Source organism: Pogoniulus pusillus, chromosome 15 (assembly GCF_015220805.1).
Source record: "Pogoniulus pusillus isolate bPogPus1 chromosome 15, bPogPus1.pri, whole genome shotgun sequence".
Classification (NCBI taxonomy): Eukaryota; Metazoa; Chordata; class Aves; order Piciformes; family Lybiidae; genus Pogoniulus; species Pogoniulus pusillus.
This window is the reverse complement of record NC_087278.1, coordinates 24,034,168-24,054,890: the sequence shown is the minus strand read 5'-3', so window position 1 is coordinate 24,054,890 and position 20,723 is coordinate 24,034,168. Positions and strand designations below refer to the sequence as shown.

Genomic DNA, 20,723 nt, shown 5'->3' with positions numbered 1-20,723 from the left:
GGGCACACTGCTGGCTCATGTTCAGGTGGGTATCAATCAGCACCCCCAGATCCCTCTCTGTCTGGCTGCTCTCCAGCCACTCCAACCCCAGCTTGTATCTCTGCATGGGGTTGTTGTGGCCAAAGTGCAGCACCCTGCACTTGGAGCTATTGAACCCCATCCCCTTGGACTCTGCCCATCTGTCCAGGCGGTCACAACAGTGAGGCTTCAGAGCTGGCCTGTGTAGCTTTCACTTTGCTGGGAATGTTCACTCCCAACAGATGTACTACTATTGAAAGAGAAGCAGAAAATATACACATTCAGTCTGATTTTACTCTCCTACCCATAAAATCTTACTACAGTTGCAACACAGACTGCAGCACAGTATTTACAGCATGGTCATTTACTGATAAGAGAACAATGACTGCTGGAATTTTATCCAAAAAGGGCCTGAATTCTCCACCCTCTCTTACAGCCTGAATATCTAGAAATGGCTTTACCTAGATGCTGAAAAATCACTTTCTCTCAAGTTTGTTAGAAACTGTTGTATAGTCAATAAAATATATGAGCACCTCTCAGCTATTCTAAATTATTCAAGGAGTCATTATAGATATTTTTAATATCACAAGTCCTGGGTGAAGATTAAACATTTATTTTTTTCTACATCAAATTTCAAGGACAGACTTCTTCCACACAAATAATCCAGCAAATGCAAAGAGGAAGACTGAAAGTAGAACTCAAGCAGAAATGCATCCAGCATACAGAAGTTATCAGCATGCTAATAGTGATGTGCTTAATGGAGTTGTCACTATTAGATAGTATGCAACACAGTAATCAAAATCATATTATCATAGAATGCATTAGGATGGAAGGGACACTTAGAGGTCAGCCAGTCCAACCTACCTGTAGTTAGCAGTGACATCCCCAACTACATTAGGTTGCTCAGAGGCCTGTTAAGTCTGACCTTGATTATCTCCAGGGATGGGCCCTCCACCACCTCCCTGGGCAATGTGTCACTAGCCACACAGTAAAGAACTTCATCCTAATGTCCAGTCTAAGTCTATCCTTCTCTAGCTTAAATCCACTCCCCCCAACCCTAATGCTGCATGCCCTTGTAAACAGTCCTTCTCCAGCTTTCTTCTAGACTCACTTCAGGTACTGGAAGGCTGCTGTAAGATCTCCTTGGAGCCTTCTCCAGGCTGAACAGACCCCTAATTCCCACAAGCTTGTCTTTGTAGGCTCCAGCCCCCTGATCATTTTTCATGGCCCTCCTCCATTAAGCTCATGTCTTTGTACTGAGGGCCCCTGGACACAGTAGTCCAGGTGAGGTGTCCTAGAGCAGAGTGGCAGAATCACCTCTCTTGACCTGCTGGCTACATTAGTTTTGATGCAGCCCAGCATGAGATTTGCCTTCTGGGCTGGAAGTGCTGGCTCATGTCTAGCTTTTTGCCTACCAGTGCCCCCAGATCCTTTTCTGCAGGGCTGCTCTCTATCACATCCTCTCTCAGGCTGTACTGATAACGAGGATGATTCCAATCCAGGTGCAGGACCTTGCAACTTGGCCTTGTTGAACCTCATGAGGTTTAACCTTATAAGAAGTTCTTAAAATCTATTAACTATATTGCCATCGACCACACTTTTCTCAGGTGTCAGGTTACTAACTTCAGGCTTCTTGCTTTGAAGATTACCACTGGGCCTTTCCTGTTTAGTTCACTCCTCACCTGAGAGAGATGAACAGGGTGAAAGTTCACAACATGTAATGTTTTTCACCAAACCTTATTTCACATTCAAGAGCACCCCTTGAGACACCTTAGTGCTGCCTAGATGCTTCTCAGAATAAGCTGCTGAAATAGAACTGGATTTCATTTCTTTAAGAAATATATATATATATATATTTAAAGACAGATCCAATATTTGATTTGTGCTTTTAACAAGAGGTTATTCTGGATGAAAACAAATAATTGCTTGGCAAGCTCTAAAAGCAATCCACCATTCCTACAGAAACACTAAGCTATAAGTTACTAACCTCACTAACACCTTTCTGAAGTCAAAGTAGACTGTGGCAGCATAATTTGTGCTTGCTGAATTACATGCACCAAGCTGGCAGCCTTTGGGTGACACTGCAAAATTCATCACTCAGCAGTTACTCACAGGTTTCTGAGGTCATAGCCATTTGGCACATGCCCTTTGCTCCTTGCAAAGCACAGTCTGTGCAATCATTTGCCTCCAGGGATCTATCTGTAGGAATAGCTCCTTGAAAGCAGAGCTTCTCAGTTTCTACCTAGCAGAGCTCAGGATCTGCAGGCAATTGTAGGAAGCACAAGGAAATGGAGAAGAACAGTTGCAGTTCACAAGGTAAAAATTATCCAGGCCAAGTTTTAAGAAGGTTGAAAATCATTTCTTGTACAAAATCCTTAACACATCTTCAGTGCAGAGAACTGCCTCTCAGGGCTGCCGTCCTAGGGCCACCACAGCAGCACCTGCACAACAGAGGGCAGGTGGCAGAAGAAGAGACTAAGGTGAGGCATTTCTTACATCAATGCCAGCCACCCACTTGGTTAAGAAGGGGAAGCAGAGGCTCATGCTGGAGCTCTCCTCCATGAGGACATGTGTAGGCAGGTGGAAATTCCTCGAGGTGTAAGTCAGCTGTGTTGGGGCTGCAGCTCACCCACTGTAAGAGCCACTGCACCAAGTGAGCTTGAGGGCCAAGTGGAGGAGAGCTACCCAGCTCTTCCTACAGCACTTGCTGTCAAATGCATTCAGAGACAAGGTGTAAAATATTTTCCTTCCCAAGACACCTGTATCTTTAAAATCTGAGATATTTCTATACAAGACCTCATTTTAAACACAGGATTTTGACAGATTGCAGAATTATTTTTCCCTCTAGCACCATGTGCTTGATTTTGGTGGGTAACCATGAGAGAAAACAGCTTCTGCGATGGTGTTTTGTGCTTGAGAGGAGAAAAAGCCCAAGATGATGCAGCACTGCAGCAATACCTCCTGAAGCAGAAATAAATGAAAACATTAGGACATGAGGAGTTCTGGCAGAGGAATCCAGCCTGTTCCTGGAATCGCTCAAGACAAACCAGAAACCCAGCAAAAGAAAGAAAGAAAACCTGAAACAGAAATAAAGCGAACTGAAAGTATCAGCTAAACTGGATCAAAAGACATGTCAAGGTTTAGCTGCTTAGCACCTCACATCTGTCAAGCTGGATCAGACTAACCACTAGCTGCTAGAGCACAGTACAGAGCACAAGCTCCGTGAGGACCCTCTCCATGCTTGGTTACAAAGCTTAGACTGAAGCACACAAAACCAGAAGCCATTACCCTACAGAACAGTAGAACAGCCTCTCATCTTGATCCAGAAAGTTCCTTGCAGAGGCATTGGAAATAAAGGCAGAATGTCATGCACCAATTCATAAGTTTCACAGAACAGAAATCCCAACAAGCTTATCCATCAAAAATTCTCTCTCCAGGCATGCATTTAAATACACTTGGCAACATCTTTAATTCTTAGTAGCAGATAGTAATTAATATGCTTGTCTAATCAAATAAATATGCATGAGCTTATTTCCTAATTAGACCTTCAATGTCTCTCACATCTGACAGAGTTTTACCTTGTAACTGAATTAGCAGAAATGCAGGTATCTGATTCTCAATTCTTTTGTTTGCTTTTACTAAAGGTCAAAGAGCATGTGGATGACCTCATTAACTTCTCTATTGCTAACAGCAAGTGATTACAGGAGTTCAACCTTCTGTAAAGGTTTCCTTTTGCGTGCCAAAACGATGTTACTGTGATCTGGTGGATACTAAGTGGGTAATCTCTGCAGTTCAGAGGCACGCAGCAACTCGGCAGTTCAGTGGTTGAGCCCTTCCCTGGTGATTTTGGGGCCAGTTTTCTACCCTATGTTGAATAGGTGATGTAGAAACATTGTTTTTTTGCTTGAGAGTCCCCCAGTGATGACAGTCAACAACTCCATCGAGTTGCCACCTTGCAGTAGCACATAGCCGTACATGAAATCCCAGCAGCAATGCACATCAATGGCATCATTCACCTTTCTAATGCCTGTGCTCACTGAAAGATGCCAAAGAAACCAGAGCAGGCTTTGCCCTGTGCACTGGGCATGCTCAGGAGAGCTCTGCCTCTGGCACACCTAAGACATGGCACCTCTAGAAGATGTGGCTCTGTGTGCTTAGACTGAGTGGGACAGTAAACCACCCAGCTTTCCCCTACACAACTGCCACAAATGCATGTAGCTTGAGGGTTACATACCTGGTAGCTTTACTCATCTATTTGGTAGCACTGACTGAGCTTGTGGTGGAGCAGAGAGGGCAGCTCCTGGATGGTGCTGTCTTGCATTTAAGCTGTCCTCTGGCATTAGAGCAGCAGTGGCAGACTTTAGATGCATGTCAGACTGCTCAAAGATATTTAGGAAGCAGGCCTGGAAGGCTTCTCCACAGGAAAATAATCCTCTCCTTGTTTGGTGTCTCAATTACTACCTAATCCTACCAGATAAAGTCGCACTTTTTTCCAAGCTAGACCAAAAACTACATGACTGTGGATATAAGAGTGGGGAAGGCCTCGAGTTTTAGCTGGTTTTGTTGTTGAATAACCTTCTGTGGCTGCTCAAGGGAGTCCCAGTTCCCTTAAGAAAACTACAGAATCATAGAATCAACCAGGCTGGAAGAGACCTCCAAGATCATCCAGTCCAACCTATCCCCCAGCCCTGGCCAATCAACCAGGCCATGGCACTAAGTGCCTCATCCAGTCTCTTCTTGAAGACCTCCAGGCACGGTGACTCCACCACCTCCCTGGGCAGCCCATTCCAATGCCAATCACTCTCTCTAGCAACAACTTCCTCCTAACATCCAGCCTAGACCTCCCCTGGCACAACTTTGCACTGTGTCCCCTTGCTCTGTTGCTGGTTGTCTGGGAGAAGAGCCCAACCCCACCTGGCTACAGCCTCTTCAGGTAGTTGTAGACAGCAATGAGCTCTGCCCTGAGCCTCCTCTTCTGCAGGCTGCACACCCCCAGCTCCCTCAGCCTCTCCTCATAGGATTTGTGCTCCAGGCCCCTCACCAGCTTCATTGCCCTTCTCTGGACACCTTCCAGCACCTCAACATTTCTCTTGAATTGAGGGGCCCAGAACTGGACACAGCACTCAAGGTGTGGCCTGACCAGTGCTGAGTACAGGGGCAGAATAACCTCCCTTGTCCTACTGGCCACACTGTTCCTGATGCAGGCCAGGATGCCATTGGCTCTCTTGGCCACCTGGGCACACTGCTGGCTCATGTTCAGCCTACAGAGACCAAGGCGCACCCCAAGGGCCAGACCTGACTGTCCCAGGATGGTGTAATTATGTTACTCTGTTCCACTTTCCAGTATCACAGCTTGTCAGCAGTGCCTGGCTGACATCTGTACTCTTCTGGAGGTGTTCAAGCACAGCCTGGATGAGGCACTTAGTGCCATGGTCTGGTTGACTGGATAGGGCTGGGTGCTAGGCTGGACTGGATATCTTGGAGGTCTCTTCCAACCTGGTTGATTCTATGATTCACTGATTCTCAAACCATTCCCCTCCCTGCCTCTCCTGCTCTCACTCCTTTCCTCCAGGAGGAGCAGTGTCTCTGCTGAGCCGGGGGTCTGTGTGGGGACGATGGCTTCCAGCTGGAAGGGAACGTCGAGCTGCGCCATGCGGCCTGCCGAGGCCCTGCAGGCCTAGGATGGGCAGGGCGGTTATGGCCTACCCTCAGGCCTGCGGAAGGGGTGGAGGCTTCTGGGTCGCCTTAGACCTGGCTTAGCTTGTGGCTGTGTTCACTGTACCTGATCGCTTTGCACATAGCTGCACTGGTAGACAGAGGCTCCACTGCAACTTCCGATCACTATCTTCATTCTCGCTCTCCAAGAGGAGTAAGAGCCATTTCTGTCTCCCAGTCCTGGCTAGCTTCAAACTGAGACACCTTGTACAGGGTTAACCCTTCGGGGGAGTGACCTTGAACCTGACCCTAGGTGGTCTTGACCCCTCCCCAGGGCTGGGTCTGAACACTACCAGGTGATGCTTAGCTCACTCCCCCTTCCTATCTAAAGATCTATAAAAGCAGGGGGGCTGCCTGTTCTCTCTCTCTGCACTCTCTGCCTCCCTGCTTACCAGTATCACCATCCTGTTCCTGGTTCTCTTTGTTTTACCACGTGGCCATCACCCACGAGGCAGCCAAAGCCATCACCATCAAAATCTGGTTGTATTTACACATTTTGTATTTGTTTTCCCTTCCCTATCCCTTTGTAACTTCCCTACCTCAGACACCTTTTTAATTTATTGTTAAACTTTTCTTTTTAACTTCCAAATGAGAGTGAGATTTATGTATTTGGCTGTGCTTACCTTTTCCTAGAATATCATAGAATCAACCAGGCTGGAAGATCATCCAGTCCAGCCTAGCACCCAGCCCTATCCAGTCAACCAGACCATGGCACTAAGTGCCTCATCCAGGCTTTTCTTAAACACCTCCAGGGATGGTGACACCACCACCTCCCTGGGCAGCCCATTCCAATGCCAATCACTCTCTCTGCCAACAACTTCCTCCTGACATCCAGCATAGACCTCCCCTGACACAACTTGAGACTGTGTCCCCTTGTTCTGTTGCTGCTTGCCTGGCAGAAGAGACCAACCCCACCTCCCTACAGCCTCCCTTCAGGTAGTTGCAGACAGCAATGAGGTCTGCCCTGAGCCTCCTCTTCTGCAGGCTGCACACCCCCAGCTCCCTCAGCCTCTCCTCATAGGGTTTGTGTTCCAGGCCCCTCACCAGCTCTGTCGCCCTTCTCTGGACATGTTCTGAACACGTTTTCCTCTCTCTCCATCTAATTCCTTTATTTTGGGAAAGAAGGGAGAAGAGGGAAGGGCACTCTAGAAAATTGTTATTTGGTTCTATCAAATTCATTTGAGTCTCTGGAGATTTAAATTAGAGCTGAGACAATTTATTGTCACTCCCCCTGGAGGATTAACCCTGCACTTTGGCCACAACAACTCCAAGCAGCGCTACAGGCTGGGGACAGAGTGGCTGGAGAGCAGCCAGGAGGAAAGGGACCTGGGGGTACTGATAGATAGTAAGCTGAAGATGAGTCAGCAGTGTGCCCAGGTGGCCAAGAGAGCCAATGGCATCCTGGCCTGGATCAGGAACAGTGTGGCCAGCAGGACAAGGGAGGTTATTCTGCCCCTGTACTCAGCACTGGTCAGGCCACACCTTGAGTACTGTGTCCAGTTCTGGGCCCCTCAATTCAAGAGAGATGTTGAGGTGCTGGAACATGTCCAGAGAAGGGCAACAAAGCTGGTGAGGGGCCTGGAGCACAAATCCTATGAGGAGAGGTTGAGGGGGCTGGGCCTGTTTAGCCTGGAGAAGAGGAGGCTCAGGGGTGATCTTATTACTGTCTACAACTACCTGAAGGGACATTGTAGCCAGGTGGGGGGTGGCCTCTTCTCCCAGGTAACCAGCAATAGAACAAGGGGACACAGTCTCAAGTTGTGCCAGGGTAGGTATAGGCTGGATATTAGGAAGAAGTTCTTCACAGAGAGAGTGATTGGCATTGGAATGGGCTGCCCAGGGAGGTGGTGGAGGCACTGTCCCTGGGGGTCTTCAAGAAAAGACTGGATGAGGCACTTGGTGCCATGGTCTAGTTGAGTGGCTAGGGCTGGGTGCTAGGTTGGACTGGATGATCTTGGAGGTCTCTTCCAACCTGGTTGATTCTATGATTCTATCCCCCATAAGCCACCTTCCCATCGTGACAGGCAGCATTTGGACCCAGTGGAGGAGAACAAGGTGTATTGCAAATAAACCACTCTAGTCACAAAAAAACAACCCTGTTTTTCAAGTCAGATTTTGGATGCTGTTGCAAATACTCATGCAGCTGTTGGGATGACAGATAGGTCTAATATGTTTTGTTTATGAAGCATGAGTGTTGCTTTAAGAAACCCAACCTCCCAAAACCAGCATCAACAATGTTCTAGCAGGCTGACAAGATGGATTAATTTTGCCAAGGCAAGTAAATGTCACAAATAACTTACCTTCACAGAGTTCTGAAAGGTATGACTTATACTACTCTGGTGCTTAAGAAAAACACACATTTAAGGTAGAACATGCACACAGAAAATACCTCTTCCCCCCACCCCAATCAGTGATCACGAGGCAAAAGAGAAGAGCCAAGAAACCACACTGAAGTGAATCAATTGATCATCAGCTTGAAAGGACACAAGATCACATCCTGCACACAAAGCTTCATCCTGGGAAGCCAGATAGGGTAAGCTTTTAGAGGAGATACATAATTCAGGAAAGAAAAGTACAAGGATACAACAGAAAGCAGCCTGCATGTCAGGGTGAAATGTCATCATCTGGCCAAACTAGCAGAGAACTTTGTCTCTCGTGGAAATGGGATGAGATACAGACACCACAACATCCAGCTCCACACTGACAAGCAGCTGGAAGACAGCCATAGAGAGGAAAAAAAACCTTCTTGGCAAATATGAGGGGAGAGATTTATTCTGAAGGGTACCTGACACTATCAGCTATGGGCCTAGGTAGCTCTGAAATGTACAGTTCACACATGAGAAAGAAAGTTTAATTAGCTGTTATTCTAGACAAAGAGTGGATTTGCATTATAGCTACTATGTGCTTCTGAGTGCTTGCTAGCCTCTCAAACAGGATGAGCAAGGCACACTAAAAATGAAGCAAGTATCAAGTGTGAATTGAATCCATATTCTAATGGCCAGGTAACAGCACTGTGGCCATAGACAGCATCATCTGACGGGCTGTGTAGTAACCATTCGTGCAAACAGCACATCTCACAGGGTAAGCTGCCTCTCAAAAGTAAATGAAAAAGGAAAATCCCTTTGCTTCCAGGACACTGTTTAATAAAGTCATTCAAATGCTTTTCAGAATGGTGTAAAAAGGGTCAGCTTAAACTTCCATTTCAGTTGGATACTACACCCCATGTAACTCGTGGCTCCCGTTGTAAAGGGCCATTTAGTTGCAGTTTAAAAGCAAATGGTGAGGTGATGGATGCTAGATCAAGAAAAAACTCTGTTCATTTCATCTCAAAATGAGAAGATGTCTCAAAATCAGAAAACAAGCCTGATCTGTGTTTCAGGTGAAGAATAAAATTGCTAAGGAAATGCAGCTGCAGTTTGTGAGGGTGTCGCTCGTCATGGCTTTCATGAGTGATCACATCAAAAAATTCAGTGATCTTAAGCCTGGAGCAGACCTGTTTTAATTAACTATCACACCTACACAGGCATATAAAAGCTATGCACCAAATAGGCAGAGGCACCCTCCATCCACACCCTCTGGTCCAGGGAATGTAAGCTATCTGCCACTCTCTCCAAGCTCTGCAATGCTGACAGGAATGCTTGTGACCACAGAAACAAAAATATCTTCTATTCCTTTAGAGGACCATCCTGGGAGCACGACTATGCACAGCATCAACCTCTCTGAAAGCTCTTTCTCATCAAAAGTGTTCAGCACGTGCAGCTGTGCTGTTTCTGTGCAGGCTGAACTTTGTTAAGCACTGGATACCTGGATGACCCTGCACAAGGAGCTATAAATGCACAACATCCAAGTGAGAAAACAGCAATAACTGTGCTTGGCTGGGGAGCAACTAAGCTATTCCTTTAACCATTTAAGGTTAGGTAGTGACTCTGCTCTGCTGCTTTTCTTCTGTGCCTCACCATGACAACCAAGGTGGCAGTGGTAGGCCAGGTGGAGTTCAAGGAGATTAACTCAAAGGCATTATTTCTGATCATGCAATCTCATAATCTTACAGTGAAGGAGGAAAATTATGTGAAAGAGAGGACAGGGACAAAGTAGACAAAACACTTTTCATTTAAAAATAATTCATCTGAATGGTCTGTGAGATGGGGGTGACTTTGTGAGGGCTGGGGAGCAGGGCAGAGCTGGGGGCAACTCTGTGAGGGCTAGGGAGCAGGGCAGAGATGGGGGTGACTTTGTGAGGACTGGGGAGCAAGGCAGAGATGGGGGTGACTCTTTCTGAGGGCTGGGGAGCAGGGCAGAGATGGGGGTGACTTTGTGAGGGCTGGGGAGCAGGGCAGAGCTGGGGGCGACTCTGTGAGGGCTGGGGAACAGGGCAGAGATGGGGGTGACTTTGTGAGGGCTGGGGAGCAGGGCAGAGCTGGGGGTGACTTTGTGAGGGCTGGGGAGCAGGCCAGAGATGGGGGCGACTCTTTGTGAGGGCTGGGGAGCAGGGCAGAGATGGGGGTGACTTTGTGAGGGCTGGGGAGCAGGGCAGAGATGGGGGCGACTCTTTGTGAGGGCTGGGGAGCAGGGCAGAGCTTCTTTGTGGGGGCTGGGGAACAGGGCAGAGGTGGGGGTGACTCTTTCTGAGGGCTGGGGAGCAGGGCAGAGGTGGGGGCGAATTTGTGAGGGCTGGGGAGCAGGGCAGAGATTCTTTGTGAGGGCTGGGGAGCAGGGCAGAGGTGGGGGTGACTTTGTGAGGGCTGGGGAGCAGGGCAGAGGTGGGGGTGACTTTGTGAGGGCTGGGGAGCAGGGCAGAGCTGGAGGTGACTGAGGGCTGGGGAGCAGGGCAGAGGTGGGGGTGACTTTGTGAGGGCTGGGGAGCAGGGCAGAGCTGGAGGTGACTGAGGGCTGGGGAGCAGGGCAGAGCTGGAGGTGACTTTGTGAGGGCTGGGGAGCAGGGCAGAGGTGGGGGCGACTCTTTCTGAGGGCTGGGGAGCAGGGCAGAGCTTCTTTGTGAGGGCCGGGGAGCAGGGCAGAGGCTGACCTACTACTTTCATGTGGATATGTAAAGGAATTGAAGGGATTTTAAAGCATGTGGCCATATCAATACATCAGAATGATTTGCAGGGGGGGGTTGTGTGTCTGTGTGGACCTCACCAATATTGCTACTTAAAGCTAGCCTGCAAAACATGCTTCCACAAGGACAAGGTCAGAAACCTTTGGATCTCTGTGGCAGAAATCAGTGAAGCTGGAACTTTCAGTACCCTTGGTTCACAGATTTACATAACTACACCTAGTTGGATGTCTGGCTAAGTATCCTCTAAATATGGTCTCATAGAATCAGACAAGATATTCAGTCTTCATCAGGACCACAAAGACCTAGCTATCATATATCCACCAAAATACCTGATGCTCTGGGAGAGGGGAAGCACATCTGCCAAGACAGCTTCAAGAAACAAGAGGAAATTTACCAGATATTGATTTAAATTAGGTAAAAGGATGAAACAGTCCAGGGGCTTTGGTTGTGAATTCTGCAGCACAACGTGATTCAAGAGGAGATGGAAAATTGAAAATAAAGAGATAGGGAGGGCTGATGATTGGGTTTTTTTATCCTTAACCCCTCTTTACCTGAGGTTTTGTCTGCGGTATCTGAGCTCTTGCCATGGAGATCTGCTTCTAGCCATTTGTACAAGACTACACAACATAACAGAGATAAAAAACAAAACCATGTATCAACAATGTGAAAGGAGACACAAATAAGGGAAGGGGGGAAAAAAAAAGTGAAATGGACATTAAACACCCCCCAGTACAACTTCTCTCCCCCCTCCCCCCCACCCCCGGCTGGCAAAGAGTAAATCCACATGATAAATAGAACCTTCCATGTCTGCATGGCTCTAAAGGTGCTGAACATGATGACAGACATTGTAGAAATAGCTGTCAGAATTAGTAACAAGATTAAATTCTCAGTGCTTCAAACAGCATGCTGCCCTACAGCTTCCTGATTATGAAAGGCGCCTTTGATCTCACAGCAAGCAATTCCAGACCCTGGGAAACTCGGGCAGGGAAAGCTACCAGTTCTTTAACTGGTGCTGAACCAAACCCAAGATGTTCACCTTCAGTGTTACACTTTTATCTGTGTGGTCACATCTTCAGTGCTGTACTTCATAGAATCATAGAATCAACCAGGTTGGAAGAGACCTCCAAGATCATCCAGTCCAACCTAGCACCCAGCCCTAGCCAGTCAACCAGACCATGGCACTAAGTGCCTCATCCAGGCTTTGCTTGAAGACCCCCAGGGACGGTGCCTCCACCACCTCCCTGGGCAGCCCATTCCAATGCCAATCACTCTCTCTGTGAAGAACTTCTTCCTAACATCCAGCCTATACCTACCCTGGCACAACTTGAGACTGTGTCCCCTTGTTCTATTGCTGGTTGCCTGGGAGAAGAGGCCACCCCCCACCTGGCTACAATGTCCCTTCAGGTAGTTGTAGACAGTAATAAGGTCACCCCTGAGCCTCCTCTTCTCCAGGCTAAACAGGCCCAGCTCCCTCAACCTCTCCTCATAGGATTTGTGCTCCAGGCCCCTCACCAGCTTTGTTGCCCTTCTCTGGACATGTTCCAGCACCTCAACATCCTTCTTGAACTGAGGGGCCCAGAACTGGACACAGTACTCAAGGTGTGGTGTGACCAGTGCTGAGTACAGGGGAAGAATGACCTCCCTTGTCCTACTGGCCACACTGTTCCTGAGCCAGGCCAGGATGCCATTTTCAGGACTTAATTCAAGTTACCTAATAGCTCTGTTTATCATTTCACAGTATCACAGTATCACCAAGGTTGGAAGAGACCTCACAGATCATCAAGTCCAACCCTTTACCACAGAGCTCAAGGCCAGACCATGGCACCAAGTGCCACGTCCAGTCCTGCCTTGAACAGCTCCAGGGACGGCGACTCCACCACCTCCCCGGGCAGCCCATTCCAGTGCCCAATGACTCTCTCAGTGAAGAACTTTCTCCTCACCTCCAGCCTAAATCTCCCCTGGCGCAGCCTGAGGCTGTGTCCTCTTGTTCTGGCGCTGGCCACCTGAGAGAAGAGAGCAACCTCCTCCTGGCCACAACCACCCCTCAGGTACTTTCTGTCTCCACAATAGGGTTTGTAGACTATTAATTTTAATAAATAAGATTTGTTTACAACTTGGATGAGTAATTTTCACCTCTTCTAGTGACAGCTACTCTAATAGGCACTTCTAATGGAAACCTTCCTGCTAGCCTGTTTATCTGAGGTTTCTTCCAATCAGTTTGCTCATCTCCTGCAGAAAAACAAAAATGTTTTTGCTGACACCATAGCATTCTTTCATCAGAAGTCCCATCTGTACACTACACAAAGGCATTACACAATCCTTCTGTTTTTATACACCCAGAGTGTGTAATAAATCCACATTATCATTGACCTCTCCAGTCATTCAGTTTCCAGGTGTACATTCAGGGTATTTCCACCACAGCCTCCTATTTGAGCTGTTAATCCAGGCTTCAGTATAGACTTCCTGGGAAGGCAGCCCTCAGCAGAGGGCAGAGGATCTCTTTCAGTAACGATTTTCAGATGTGCATTTGTGTTTTAGGATAATTGTCTTCCCAGGAGGCACCTGTAGACAAGCCACATTCAGATCTGTGGGAGGGAGTTTTTCCACTTCAGGTGTCTTAAACTACAGCACAAATATTTAAATTTAAGGAAGTGAGACAAGCAATTACCAAAGCTGGAGACTTCCCTTGCTAATGGTGCAAACCCACAAGGCCATTACGAGCTTGTCTGCCAAGCTGCCCTCACAGCTCTCTCCAGAAGTCATAGAATCAACGAGGTTGGAAGAGATCTCAAAGATCACCCAGTCCAACCTAGCACCCAGCCCTATCCAGTCAACCAGACCATGGCACTAAGTGCCTCATCCAGGCTTTGCTTGAACACCTCCAGGGACAACAACTCCACCACCTCCCTGGGCAGCCCATTCCAATGCCAATCACTCTCTCTGGCAACAGCTTCCTCCTAACATCCAGCCTAGACCTACCCTGGCACAATTTGGGACTACATCTCCTCGTTCTGTTGCTGGTTGCCTGGGAGAAGAGACCAACCCCACCTGGCTACAGCCTCCCTTCAGATCATCTACTCCAACGTCCCCACCATGGGCAGGGCTGCCTCTCAACTAGGCTGCTCGAGTCCTTTACAACATTATCAATCCACAGGGAATTGGGCACTGAACTTCCACAGACTCAGCCACCACTTCTGCAACAGGAAAAACTAAAGGGAAAAAAATGTAATAAGTCTTAAAGGGATGCATAGCTAAATGGACTGGGACAAGTTCTGGTTTTCATAGAATCACAGAGTGGTAGGGGTTGGAAGTGACCTCTGGAGATCATCTAGTCCAACTGCCCTGCTACAGTAGGATCCCCTAAATAACCCAGGAACACATCTAGGCAGGTTTGGAGTGCCTCCAGAGCCACCACAACCTCTCCATGCAGCCCGGTCAATTCCTGTGCCACCCTTGAGGTTTTTTTCCACCCATCTTAGTATTTTGACCATTTATCATCATTGATCATATGGCCAAACAATCAGACAGAACTTGTGTAAAAATTCCTGCACAAGAAGCCAAATAAGAGAGGATCACTGCCAACAGTGATGCAAACACAGGTCTGCCAACAGCGCTGTACAGCCTCATTCTTTATGCCAACGCAACATAATACAGGATGGAATACAATGGAATATGACTACTGCCACAAACTAAGTTACACATAGAAAAGGCTCAGCATTACAAAAAATCCTGTAGAAAAAGAGCTTCATCCATCTGTAAGAGTTATTGCACAAATGTAAATACAGAAGAAAATGAATCATTGACTCAGTCAGGGTTGGAAGGGACCACAAGGATCATCTAGTTCCAACCCCCCTGCCTCTATCATGGAGCAGTTCAGATTGTCATCATGCCTTCCTCCTGACCTTGATTAAAATATTTAACTATCTGCCTACAGAGTAACATTATACAGCATTGATGCTGTCAGCTTCTTAAAATAGCCCAAACTCCCAACAGGCCACAGATATGCCACTGTACTAACAAAGAAGTAGGAATTACAACATCACTTTTACATAAAACTGCATTATAATTTTGCCAAAGCCAGAAAGTCATGCATGGTTTGGGTGATTTTTTTGCAGTGGGGTGGAGAAAGGATGATAAACACCTACCTGAGGCATGATGCTCCTACACAGTTACTTTGGAGCCTGTCCCTAAAGGCAGGAAACAGTGTTGTGGGTTTAACACTGCACTGAAATTTCCAAATACAGGGAATTATTTCTACTTCAGCTCTTTATTGTCTCTAGAAATCAAGGGCTGTTCACGCTGCCAGTCTGCCCTTTGAAGCATGGGCTCCCAAAACACTCCTAGGCAGTATACTGAAAGCATGCCCTGGAAATCTTTAGTCTGTTCTGCTTATTTAAAGCAAGTGGCCTTTTAAAAAATATATATATCAACTACTCAAACACCAGATTTGAATGTGGAACAGATTAGTATTTTTATTAATAGATAAAATGATGTGAACTGTTATCAAATATTCATTTACATTTAAGCCTCATACATCACTATTCTTGAATTGCCTGCTAATCTTTTGGTTACACAGCAAATAAGCAATGCTCATAACCATAGGAAGGAGAAGGGCTTGAAATCCATCTCTCAGTTTCCAGAGAACACTAACAATGCAAAAGTATTTCAACAAGAGCAAGACCCTGACTCAGGTCCTTAAGCATAGCAAAATGCCAAAGCTTGTCAGGCAAGGGGATCCCTGGCTTAGGAGCAACAGCCACCAAACTGCAGGCTTGGGCTGAACTGCCAGGGTAATGAAAACATTTTAGATGCTGTTAACATCCTCTCTGAAGTTTGGAAGGCTTCCTGCTCATTGCAAGTCTCATTTCCCACTCCCTGTCTTACATGTTTACCTTCCTTTTCAGACTGAATGCAGAATGAGGTATTCAGTCATGCCTTTTGCACAGGACCCTTTTCATGCTTCTGCTTTCTACTCATTTACAAGGGTAGGACCAAGATGAAATGTACCTGATCTCTGAGTTAAAACATGACATAGCTTGAAATTCAAATTAATTTTAAAGCAGGTTTTGTCCTCTACTGGGATGAAGGTAGTAGAAGTCTTGTCTCAAGATATGCTTTATGGTGTTGGTATTTCTGTAGATGAGAAAAGGAAAGAGAAAAAAACCCAAATGTGCTACTTTGAGTCTAGCTAGAATGTTTTGGTATCACAGTATCAGAGTATCACCAAGGTTGGAAGAGACCTCACAGATCATCGAGTCCAACCCTTTACCACAGAGCTCAAGGCCAGACCATGGCACCAAGTGCCACGTCCAACCTTGCCTTGAACAGCTCCAGGGACGGCGACTCCACCACCTCCCCGGGCAGCCCATTCCAGTGTCCAATGACTCTCTCAGTGAAGAACTTGCTCCTCACCTCCAGCCTAAATTTCCCCTGGCGTAGCTTGAGGCTGTGTCCTCTCGTTCTGGTGCTGGCCACCTGAGAGAAGAGAGCAACCTCCTCTGGTGCTGGTCACCTGAGAGGAGAACTAGATTCCAGGCTGTGAAAGGAAAACAAGGCTGATGTCTACCTCACTCACTGGCTTGCTGAGATGTATAAAAACAAAAATCAAAGCATGCATAACTTGCTACTTCTGCTGGGGAACTGGCTGAGCTGCCTCTCTCTCTAGCCTCTTTGACTGATCCACTTTGCTTCCTAACCCCCTGGCCGAACCTCCATTTTTTCCTTGGGACTGGGGTAAGGTTGAGAGGGGTAGGGGGAAGTTGAAGGGGCAGTTAGGAGCCCCTCCTGGGGACTCAGGTTTCTGGCAGGGCTGTTCTATTTCTGTATTACCTTTTACCTTGTATATTTCTGTCTGTAACTGTATGTACTGTAAATATCTGCTTGTATATTGTGCTAAGCTGTAAATAATAAGCTTCATTCAATTTCCAGGGCTGGCTGAGTCTAGTCTGGATGATTTCCAACGTGTGGGGGGGCAGGGAACACCCAAACATCACACCAAACCACCAAACAAACAAACAGACAAACAGCCCTAAGCACAACTCCAAAAATGCAACAAAACCCCATAAATCTGAACCCAGAATTTGCCATCCTAAAAATATCTGTACTGGTACTACTTAGATTTATGTGCAAGAATGCAGGAGAGGAAGGGATTTTTTCAGTAAGCTTGGTTTGGGAGCTTTTTGGTACAAGAACAATCAAGGGTTTTTTTTATAATTACAGCTCAATCAGTTGTCTTTTAAACCAGGCTGTATCAAGACAGGTGTTTTTTTCAACTACTTTGCAGTGTACTTAATACCATGCACCAATATGAGTCTCCTTTGGCTCATCAGGCTGGCCAGTTTCAGGTGTTTTGTTACATAAGTTAGATGAGGCTCAGGGGTGATCTTATTACTGTCTACAACTACCTGAAGGGGCATTGTAGCCAGGTGGGGGGTGGCCTCTTCTCCCAGGCAACCAGCAACAGAAGAAGGGGACACAGTCTCAAGTTGTGCCGGGGTGGGTATAGACTGGATATTAGGAAGAAGTTCTTCACAGAGAGAGTGATTGGCATTGGAATGGGCTGCCCAGGGAGGTGGTGGAGGCACCGTCCCTGGGGGTCTTCAAGAAAAGCCTGGATGAGGCACTTAGTGCCATGGTCTGGTTGATTGGCTAGGGCTGGGTGCTAGGTTGGACTGGATGATCTTGGAGGTCTCTTCCAACCTGGCTGATTCTATGATTCTATGATTTACACAGTTGTGGCAGAGAGTGAATAAATTCACTGACAACACCTTTCACCACTCTAAGTTTGGCTTACAAATCAATACAAGGAACAAAGAAAAGGCAGCTTTATTTGGCCTGGATGATTTTCAACACTAATCAAGTTCAACATAAACAGAGCATGGAGAAGCCCATACCACAGCTCCAGTAGTCATCCGTGCCTAACTTGGGGGTTGGTTTTTAGGGGCTTTGTTTTTACCCATTTTGCACTTCCTTGAGCCCTCAGCTCACTGGAGTTAGTGCTGTTATGCTGGGTAACAGACCTCTAAATTTAGTTCAGACCCCTACAAAGGCAAGCTCAGAAACAAGTCTTGGGCTTCCCTTTATGCCTTGTGGTGTATCACGTGCAAAGCATTCATATCAAGGTGGATTTCCATCAAGAAGGCCAGAAAAGTGCCTATTTTGCTGATTATTTTAGTGCCCTGCTAGTAGAGATGAGAGCAGCAGAGGACAAAGACCTAAACAACACTAAAATTACTAAGCATTTAAGCAAATATTTCCTCTTTGCCACCAATCCACCCACACTTCAGTGCCTGGATCCCAAGCTGATTGGCACACTAAAAACACCTGTGTAGAAGTCCAGCATCAGTAAGTTTGCAGATGACACCAAGCTAGGAGCAGGTGTTGATCTGTTGGAGGGTAGCAGAGCCCTGCAGAGGGACCTGGACAGGCTGGATGGGTGGGCAGAGGCCAATGGGATGAGATTTAACAAGGCCAAGTGCAGGGTTCTGCACTTTGGCCACAATGACCCCAAGCAGCACTACAGGCTGGGGTCGGAGTGGCTGGAGAGCAGCCAGGAGGAAAGGGACCTGGGGGTACTGGTAGATAGTAGCTGAAGACGAGCCAGCTGTGTGCCCAGGTGGCCAAGAGAGCCAATGGCATCCTGGCCTGGATCAGAAACAGTGTGGCCAGTAGGACAAGGGAGGTTATTCTGCCCTTGTACTCCAGCACTGCTCAGGCCACACCTTGAGTGCTGTGTCCAGTTCTGGGCTCCTTGATTCAAGAGAGATGTTGAGGTGCTGGAAGGTGTCCAGAGAAGGGTGACAAAGCTGGTGAGGGGCCTGGAACATAAACCCTATGAGGAGAGGCTGAGGGAGCTGGGGGTGTGCAGCCTGGAGAAGAGGAGGCTCTGGGGTGACCTCATTGCTGCCTACAACTACCTGAAGGGAGGCTGTAGCCAGGTGGGGGTTGGCCTCTTCTCCCAGGCAACCAGCAACTGAACAAGGGGACACAGTCTCAAGTTGTGCCGGGGGAGGTCTAGGCTGGATATTAGGAGGAAGTTGTTGGCAGAGAGAGTGATTGGCATTGGAAGAGACCTCCAAGATCATCCAGTTCAACCTAGCACCCAGCCCTATCCAGTCAGCTGGACCATGGCACTAACTGCCTCATCCAGTCTTTTCTTGAACACCTCCAGGGATGGTGACTCCACCACCTCCCTGGGCAGCCCATTCCAATGGCAAATCACAGCTCTGAAAACAATGGTGTCTGGGTGTGACAGTGTGAGACAACTCAATCTGATCATCCAAGAGCATAACAATTTTGCATCGAGAGAATTTTTATTCTCTCAAATGAAGACAACAGTCATTTATGGTGTGTCAGGATGGGTCCCCACCTACATCCCTTATAAAACATACATCTAGGAATTGAAGACCATTATTCTATGCAAGAGAAGGGATAATATATTCACAACCACATACATGTGCATGTTCCCTGTCCCCCAAAGACAGGGGACTGGGAGGAACACTGTTATAGGTCCATAATTGCTCCCCGCACCTGAGGCTCTTCCCATCCTCCACAAAATGGCCCAAGCAACAATAGAGACATTCCTCAAACCTGGACACCAGCTGGCTTATAATTCCTCAAAGCGCTGTGGTAATATCAGGAGTTCCTGCATTGCTCTCATGGGATTAGAATTCCCATCTCAAATCAGACAGGATACACACAAACCAGATTAAAAAGACATAGGCATTTGCATATATCTTCAGGGCTTGACAGCTTTCTGGTGATTTATTCTGCAACATGCAAATACACTGAGAGCATCCCTGATGGATACTTCCTCAATGCAAAGGTTAGCAGGTCCTTGTGTCTTAGATTTAATGTTTACATTAAGAAAGCAAATTTTTCAACACACTTACACAGGAAGCACACCAAAAAAAAGAGGAAAGACCCAAACTATAAATATTTGTGACAACAAATGATGCAGACCTCAACAGTTACCCAGCTGCTAGCACTAAGCTAAGCTGGGGATAGCTGAGCACAAGTATTAATGGATATTTGCTTAAATAAAGCCAGCACTTTTTATTATCAGGCTGAAAAATACACCTTCTTGTAAAGGAGGTGTAAGATGATTCAACAGGATTAGATTACCACACACCATAATGAAGGGCTTCACATGCAGCCAGCAAATCAGCCCAACAGGGCTGGGTCTCCAAGCTGTCAGATGAACAGGCAATGCACGTGGGAACAGTATTCTCCTTTGAAATCAAAAAGGCTGTGCACATACATGAGATGAAAGGAGTGTAAAGCACTCACATACATCCTATTGATGCACATTCAGGAGTCATGAAAGAACTACAAACAATTCAAACTTCTGGCTAAGCTCACTTATAAGCCAAACCAACAAAGCTGTCAAAACACATTTGTGTTGCCTCTGAAAAAGGTTGCTTATTAAAACAGGACTCCATCCTGGGCTTTGAATTCAGCAAGGTTTACTCTTTTTATACCAATATGACAGCCTGAATGTAACTCATGTTAATACAGAAATAGGAAACTTCAACCTGAAGCTGTATTTTGTGGCATTAGAGGATCAATTGATGAACAGTCTGAAAGATTGCTCAGTCTGGTAGTGCTTCTGATGGAACCTTCCCCAAATGAAGCCTTCCCCAGAGAAACATCCTTTTCCCACAAAGATCTGAACATTCTGGTGTGCTTATGGTGATACCTCCCTTTTTCTGCTCCCTTTGTTATAGTGCTGTGTGCTAGTTTGATGCTAGCTGAAATACTTTCGTGAGAGAAATTAGATGATAGGCTGTGAAAAGGAAACAATGGTGATGTCTACTTCACAGGAACATAAACACAGATAACACAGTGGGGCTCTCTGTTGCAGCTAGTGCCTGGACTTTTCTCCCTGGCCTGCTTTCTGTGTAACTAATCCTTCTGCTTTCTAACTCCCCAT

General features: G+C 46.9%; 1 protein-coding gene across 1 annotated transcript in view; it reads right to left on the bottom strand.

The window, feature by feature from the left end:
• DENND5B (DENN domain containing 5B) overlaps positions 1-20,723 on the bottom strand; it is a 141,307-nt gene that overhangs the window by 74,732 nt on the left and 45,852 nt on the right. The gene's annotated exons all lie outside the window — the stretch shown is intronic.